The sequence below is a fragment of the Euprymna scolopes genome, chromosome 40 (assembly GCF_053919585.1).
Source record: "Euprymna scolopes isolate OS-2025 chromosome 40, ASM5391958v1, whole genome shotgun sequence".
Classification (NCBI taxonomy): domain Eukaryota; kingdom Metazoa; phylum Mollusca; class Cephalopoda; order Sepiida; family Sepiolidae; genus Euprymna; species Euprymna scolopes.
In genome coordinates this window covers 44,605,009-44,614,219 of record NC_136521.1, presented here as the reverse complement: position 1 = coordinate 44,614,219, position 9,211 = coordinate 44,605,009, and the positions used below count along the sequence as shown (strand labels likewise).

The window sequence follows — 9,211 nt, the reverse complement described above, 5'->3', positions numbered from 1 at the left end:
ATTAGTGTTAATCGGAATGTTTAATTTAATGTATAATATAATATTAGGTTGGTTAAAAAATAATGTCGTTTTTATCAGATATATATACGTCTAAACGGCATTATTTTTGCATCAACCTAATATTAAAAAAAACTTATCAGTGTTATTCTTATTGTTATGGAATTGTTTAATGATGTGTCTATCATTGCCATTGTTTACTATTATGTTCATAATCATAATAAAAATGCAATTAGTGTTAATAGGAATGTTTAATTTAATGTATAATATAATATTAGGTTGGTGCAAAAATAATGTCGTTTTTATCAGATATATATGCGTCTTAAACGGCATTATTTTTGCACCAACCTAATATTAAAAAAAACTTAAAAGTCACTAAAGGGTTGAAAATCTTTGTCATTTTACCATTAATGATTATTTTTGTCTCTATTTCAGATATTTTACAGATAATATTTCGAAAATTAATTGTGAATGGGTATAGACTTGATTAACCTACGCAAGTTGTAAAACTGTTTTGGTGACATCATTATCTCTCGCCTTAGCAATGTAAAAATGGCCACCACGTTCCCCAGACTTGACTAGCCCCGACTTTTTCTTGTGAGGATATCTTTAAGAAAGATTCTATGTTAACAAACCCTCAAACTCTGCAAGAATTAGAGGAAAACATCAGGAACGAAATAAGCCAGTTAAATCGAAATCCAGACATTCTGCAATCTGTCATGAATAATGTTTTGGAAAGAGCACGAATATGCGGCAACATTTAAAAGACATTATTTTTTTTATAAATAAAGACGGTTTGAATTTAACATATTATGTAAAACGATTTCACAATGTCTTAGTCAGATTTTGTTAAAATTACACAAAGATATCATCAAAAATAAAGAATCTATTAAAGTTCAAAACCCTTACGTGATTTTTTGGAAAGACTGTAGTATATTAAAAAGCTATTATTGGCATTGTTTAATATTATGTCAAGTATCATAGTAAAACATTTTTAGTGTTAAAAGCATTGTTTAATATTATGTCAAGTATCATAGTAAAACAATTTTTAGTGTTAAAAGCATTGTTAAATATTATGTCAAGTATCATAGGAAAACATTTTTAGTGTTAAAAGCATTGTTTTATATTATGTCAAGTATCATAGGAAAACATTTTTGTTGTTAAAAGGATTGTTTTATATTATGTCAAGTATCATAGTAAAACATTTTTAGTGGTAAAAGCATTGTTTAATATTATGTCAAGTATCATAGGAAAACATTTTTAGTGTTAAAAGCATTGTTTTATATTATGTCAAGTATCATAGGAAAACATTTTTAGTGTTAAAAGCATTGTTTTATATTATGTCAAGTATCATAGGAAAACATTTTTAGTGTTAAAAGCATTGTTTTATATTATGTCAAGTATCATAGAAAAACATTTTTAGTGTTAAAAGCATTGTTTAACATTATGTCAAGTATCATAGGAAAACATTTTAAGTGTTAAAAGCATTGTTTTATATTATGTCAAGTATCATAGGAAAACATTTTAGTGTTAAAAGCATAGTTTTATATTATGTCAAGTATCATAGGAAAACATTTTTAGTGTTAAAAGCATTGTTTAATATTATGTCAAGTATCATAGGAAAACATTTTTAGTGTTAAAAGCATTGTTTAATATTATGTCAAGTATCATAGTAAAACATTTTTAGTGTTAAAAGCATTGTTTTATATTATGTCAAGTATCATAGAAAAACATTTTTAGTGTTAAAAGCATTGTTTAATATTATGTCAAGTATCATAGGAAACATTTTTAGTGTTAAAAGCATTGTTTTATATTATGTCAAGTATCATAGGAAAACATTTTTAGTGTTAAAAGCATTGTTTTATATTATGTCAAGTATCATAGAAAAACATTTTTAGTGTTAAAAGCATTGTTTAATATTATGTCAAGTATCATAGGAAAACATTTTTAGTGTTAAAAGCATTGTTTTATATTATGTCAAGTATCATAGAAAAACATTTTTAGTGTTAAAAGCATTGTTTAATATTATGTCAAGTATCATAGGAAACATTTTTAGTGTTAAAAGCATTGTTTAATATTATGTCAAGTATCATAGGAAACATTTTAGTGTTAAAAGCATTGTTTTATATTATGTCAAGTATCATAGGAAAACATTTTTAGTGTTAAAAACATTGTTTTATATTATGTCAAGTATCATAGGAAACATTTTTAGTGTTAAAAGCATTGTTTAATATTATGTCAAGTATCATAGGAAACATTTTTAGTGTTAAAAGCATTGTTTAATATTATGTCAAGTATCATAGGAAACATTTTTAGTGTTAAAAGCATTGTTTTATATTATGTCAAGTATCATAGGAAAACATTTTTAGTGTTAAAAGCATTGTTTTATATTATGTCAAGTATCATAGAAAAACATTTTTAGTGTTAAAAGCATTGTTTAATATTATGTCAAGTATCATAGTAAAACATTTTTAGTGTTAAAAGCATTGTTTTATATTATGTCAAGTATCATAGAAAAACATTTTTAGTGTTAAAAGCATTGTTTAATATTATGTCAAGTATCATAGGAAACATTTTTAGTGTTAAAAGCATTGTTTAATATTATGTCAAGTATCATAGGAAACATTTTAGTGTTAAAAGCATTGTTTTATATTATGTCAAGTATCATAGGAAAACATTTTTAGTGTTAAAAACATTGTTTTATATTATGTAAAGTATCATAGGAAAACATTTTTAGTGTAAAAAGCATTGTTTTATATTATGTCAAGTATCATAGGAAAACATTTTTAGTGTTAAAAGCATTGTTTTATATTATGTCAAGTATCATATTAAAACATTTTTAGTGTTAAAAGCATTGTTTAATATTATGTCAAGTATCATAGGAAAACATTTTTAGTGGTAAAAGCATTGTTTAATATTATGTCAAGTATCATAGTAAAACATTTTTAGTGTTAAAAGCATTGTTTAATATTATGTTAAGTATCATAGGAAAACATTTTAAGTGTTAAAAGCATTGTTTTATATTATGTCAAGTATTATAGGAAAACATTTTTAGTGTTAAAAGCATTGTTTAATATTATGTCAAGTATCATAGGAAAACATTTCTAGTGTTAAAAACATTTGTTTTATATTATGTCAAGTATCATAGGAAAACATTTTTGTTGTTAAAAGCATTGTTTTATATTATGTCAAGTATCATATTAAAACATTTTTAGTGTTAAAAGCATTGTTTAATATTATGTCAAGTATCATAGTAAAACATTTTTAGTGTTAAAAGCATTGTTAAATATTATGTCAAGTATCATAGTAAAACATTTTTAGTGTTAAAAGCATTGTTTTATATTATGTCAAGTATCATAGAAATCATTTTTAGTGTTAAAAGCATTGTTTAATATTATGTCAAGTATCATAGTAAAACATTTTTAGTGTTAAAAGCATTGTTTAATATTATGTCAAGTATCATAGTAAAACATTTTTAGTGTTAAAAGCATTGTTTAATATTATGTCAAGTATCATAGGAAAATATTTTTAGTGTTAAAAGCATTGTTTAATATTATGTCAAGTATCATAGGAAAACATTTTTAGTGTTAAAAGCATTGTTTAATATTATGTCAAGTATCATAGTAAAACATTTTTAGTGTAAAAAGCATTGTTTAATATTATGTCAAGTATCATTTTTATCATTGTTAACTATCATGTCTGTTATCATAGTAACAAAAAGTTATTAGTATTATTTGGATTTATCGGACTACTGTTCTCATCTTGAGTGTGATTTTTCACAACGTTTCCGTCTATGTAACCTCCGACCTTCTTCAGGTGTATCTTGTCGAACTCAGAAATGTTTCTGTCGAACTCGGAAATTTGAACGGAATTTTGAATTACTTAGGACCTCTATCCAGTCATGGTTGACAGAACAAGGCATGCTACCCCCGTGAAGTAAATAAAGGGTGTTGCTCGAAATTTCCTCCAAATTCCCGAGTTCGATAGAAACATTCCCAAGTTCGACAAGAAACAAGAAGGTCGGAGGTTACATTGATGAAAACGTTGTAAAAAAATCCCACTCAAGATGAGAACAGTAGTCCGATAAATCCAAATAATACGTTTTTTGTTTGTTTGAAAAGCACTCGATATTTAAATTTATGATTCAACGGTTGAAAGACCAGACTAGGGCAAAATTGGTTTTTAATAAACATTTCTATTTTTCAATTTCAGTTTTATTTAAAAAAAAGAAAAAATAGAAATGTTTTTAAAATCAATTTTGCACTCGTCTGGTATTTCAACCGTTAAATCATAAATTCTTAATATCGAGTGCTTTTCAAACAGTGCGTTTCCTATTATTAATCCATGCGTTCGACCAATGTTAACACGATTATTGGATATTTATTATTGGCATCATTCAGCCTCAATTTTCAACTTCTAAGGGCGCGCCAGGTGTTAACTCCGCCATGATTTGTAAGAAAAAGGAAAAACTGTATTATCTGAAGAAGTATATTTTATTATTCGAAAAAAAAAAAATCAATTTCAATTTTATTTAAATGAATAAAAATGGTTATTAAAATCAATTTTGCAATCGTCTGGCCTTTCAACGGTTAAAGTTTAAATTCTTTATACATACATACATACATACATACACACACACACATATATATATATATATATATATATATATATATATATATATATATATATATATATATATATATATATAAGACTGAGCTCAATTCTATATTACATACCCACACGGATATATATATATATATATATATATATATATATATATATATATATATATATATATATATATATATAGTAAGTTATAAAAATATATATGGCAATTAAGCTATACAGAATATTCCGCGTTTCATCCACACTTGGATTCGTCAGGCTTAAAAAAAACACATTTAACGACATATAGGTTTAAAATAAGTCAAATCACTAGATATCTACACTCCCCGCTAAAAGAAGCACACACAAAGGAAGAGTTCAACATAAGGTAAACTGGCCATTTGTTCTGTAAGTGCCTACCCATTGGCTGATTAGGAAGGGAGCGGTGGAAACTAGGAAGATGATTGGCTAACTAAAAATTCAATAGAATATGTGTATATAAAAACGCGAGACTACAACAACTCTTCGCATAAGCCTGACGAATCCTAGTGTGGATGAAACGCGGAATATTCTGTGTAGCTTAATTGCCATATATATTGTTATAACTTACTACATTGCTCTACTATGTATTGAGCACTGTTGAAGTAAATACTTAGTTTACGCAAAAATTATACTTTCGTATATTAATTTATGTGATTAAATAAAGTAGCCATATATATATATATATATATATATATATATATATATATATATATATATATATATATATATATATATATAGCGCATAAGTTGCACATCAGTTCGTTAGTTCACCGAAGGTAAACAAAGAGTTAGGTCAGATCAGTACTGAAATAGATGACTATTAGCGAATACCAAATATCATCGTTGCCTAGGAATCAATGTTTTTTTGTTTTAGCTTGCGTCTTTCAATTGTAGGTGTGTCCCTTTGAGGAGAAATCAACTCTGAAACTTCTGCACCTTTCTTTCCCATCAAATCTCTTTTTGGAGTCCATATATCAGATTAATTGTTCTTTCCGGTTCTCGTAAAGTCGGTTCTCCACATCGTTCTAAATACTTTTTCACACCTGAGGCTGGTTTCTATCTCCTACAAATCTACCATCAGACCATGTATGGAATACTATTGCCATATTTGGACTGATGAGTCTCTGACCCATTTGAGACTTTTTGATAAATTGCAGAAACCTATCTGAAATTTGATTCTCTCCACACCTTTTCTCTGCAACATTTTTCTCACGGATGTGATGTTGCTAGTCCCAGTCTATGATTACTAGGGATATGACAAAAGAATATTCTTTTCATTAATTTGACTCTCGAGTATATATCAGTTAACATATGTTTTTAGATAGAGTGATGTGGTTCTCGTTTGGTTAACTGTGTCTAACTGTGTCGGATATATATATACATCCCTAATAATTACTACCGAGGAATAAAAAAAAAACAAAAACAAAAAAACAAACAAACAAACAAGACATTCCAAAGAAATAATCAGGATTCCGATTAAGAAATGTGACTGATGTCAATATAGGACATAAACAAAGTCAGTCAGACAGAGCCAGAGAGAAAGCCAGCAGTGACACTTCTACCCAACAAGCCCACCCCCCACCACCAACCTATTTACCGATCCGAACTTCCTCTTGTCTTGCTATCACTGAAATACTACTTAAAGCCGACCAGAGGATTAATTGGCCAAAACGTGGTGAGACGACAACAAATATGGATGTGAATAAATAAATATACAAATTTCTCATCTCAAAGGATTCCAATAAAAGAAAATAATATATGTGTCTGTTAGTTTACAAAACCCATAGCTAACAGCGTATATATATATATATATATATATATATATATATATAGCCAGTAGAGTTTAGTTTCCTAGAAGTACATCCAATGAAACAACATGTGTCTACCAAAATAGTGCTCAATGAGTGAACAGAGCAGGTATATTAATTTTATTTATACAAACATTAATGCCATTAATGTTTGTATAAATAAAATTAATATATATATATATATATATATACACGCATATATATATGTATATATATACACACGCATATATATCTATATATATACGCACGCATATATATATATACACACGCATATATATATATGTATATATATATACACACGCATATATATATATATATATATATATATATATATATATATATATATATATATATATAAAGGCTTCCTTAAATCTTGACAGGCTATGAATACCCACGGTAAGAGTGTCTGCGCGTGAAATTTTTTTGTGGCAAGAGTTAACTTCTGTGATCTGACGGGAACCGGTGTACCAACGTGATTATGCCGTACACACACACACACACACACACACACACACACACACACACACACACACACGCACGCACGCACGCACGCACGCACGCACACATATTATTTGCATGCATTTGCTAAAAGAGCAACCAATAAATTATATCGACTGATTATATAACATTCACTGCTTTTTTTTTTTATTCCAGCTTGTTTGACTCGTTTTAGTACCTCATTGTAATACAGCTTCTTATTCCAGTAACTTCTTTCCAAAATACTGCAAAATTGTGGAACTCTCTTCCTAGTGACTGTTTTCCTCCTACCTGTAGCTTTGGTCTTTTCAAGACTAAGATCAATAGGCATCTTCCGTCTTTGCAATAATCAGATTTTGACTTTGTTAGCCCCTTACACCAAGTAGCTTCACGCATTGTCTGGTGCAATTTTCATTAAAAAAAAAAAAAACAGAAATTTATCGAAATTTATTTCAATCGATTTCATTATAAATACTCACCTTTTCCACCACCTATGAAAACCAATTTCACCTTACCAATCTGTCTGCAAAGTGAATTAGTATCTGTTGTCATATTTGGGGTTGTGAATCTCCATCCCATTTAAGGGTTCTTAAGTGCAAAAACGTATGAGTGATTTGATTGGTTCAACCCTCTCTTTTCTGAAACCTCTAACTCACAGAAACGATATTGCTAGTCTCAGTCTTTTCTATAATCACAGATTTTGGCATGTGTTCTTTAGAATTGTCTGATCTATTTCCTGCTTCCTTTATTCCAGATTGTTTGACTCGTTGGTCTATTGGTCTTCAATTCGATGTTCTAATATCTCATTGTAATACAGCTTCTTATTCCAGTAGCTTCTTTCCAAAATACTGCAAAATGAACTCTCTTTTTCTGACTGTGTTCCTCTTACTTATAGCTTTGATATTTTCACGATGTTAGATATGAGGCCTCCTTCAGTCTTGATAGACTATGGATACCCACAGTAAGGGTGCCTGCGCGGGAAATTTTTGTGGCAAGAGTTGCGCAATATCCAACCACACCTCTCCTGATTCGACATTGTTGAATACCAATGGCAAGTGGAGGTTCAGAACGACTGGAAACAATGTCGAGATAAGCGGAAAGCACATACAGCGCCTAGAATTCCCAAATGGTCACCCATCTGGTACTAGCCAGGCTCAACGTTGCTTAACTTCGGTGATCTGACGAGAACCGGTGTGTCAACGTGATTATGCCGTACATCGATGTTAGATAATAACATTGTTAAAAGTTAAATGAGTTATTATCGATCTATATATCCGTCTATCCATCTCTTTATCTCTTTATCTATCTATCTATCTATCTATCTATCTATATATATATATATATATATATATATCCAGTGATTATGTTAAAATAGTTTGGATTGGAAGTTATTTATTGTTTCGTGAGTAGAATTAGTCTGGAATGTAAAAATGGGTTTTAGCTGAAGATGTTTGCATAAATTTGTCAAGTTAAAAATAAACAAAATAACCCTGAGCAGTTGCGTATGTGACAGAGGTCACACGTTAGGAGATAACGTAACGGACTGACAGGTCAAGAGGTCAAGAAGATTAGATTGAGGAGTTTGGTCATGAAAGTGAGCAGACATGCTTCAAAGCCTGGAAGCGGACTGGAAGGAAGAAGCATGTAAACACGTCTTGTGAAGACCACTGAGACAGCTGAAATACATTTATATTTAAAAAAATATAGTGTTGTTCTGTGGTTTCACAAAAGAAGAAAAAAAAACAGGTGTTTCAATCGGTTATGGTGTTAGTAATTGCGTGTTTAATCACAGAGCCCAGCTGTGGAGACAGAAGAACTCCTGGAGAAAGAAAAGTTATGAAGCATATATATTCTTCTTCATATAAAACAGGATACCTTTATGTAAATACGAACTGTAATATATCCCCGTGTGATATCCCGCTGTATAGCATATGTCTATACGTCTAGTTGATACGTGGCTATATACAACGATTCGTTTATCTGGTGCCATTTGGAGAACAATATATCACATGACTCAATTTATACGTCGATATATAATCCCTTGGCTATACAACAATACGCGTCTACTATATTTGCAATAATCGTCTTTCGTTCTTTGAGATCATTATATTAAGCGGCTTTACACCTCGTCTAGAGCGATTTCTTTAAATAAATAAAAACGTCCTAGTGGCGCTGCTGAGGGCTGTCTTCCTATCTGAAATTTCACGGAAATTAAAATAAACTAGTTCGCAAATTGTGATCTGTGTCGACTAGATACTCGCCGTTGATGTTAAATCGATTTC

The 9,211-nt window shown here is 29.5% G+C and overlaps 1 pseudogene; it reads right to left on the bottom strand.

Annotated features, from left to right (window-relative positions):
* Window positions 1-8,030: 8,030 nt before the first annotated feature.
* Window positions 8,031-8,147, bottom strand: LOC145265907 (5S ribosomal RNA; annotated as a pseudogene).
* Between the last annotated feature and the right edge of the window lie 1,064 nt (window positions 8,148-9,211).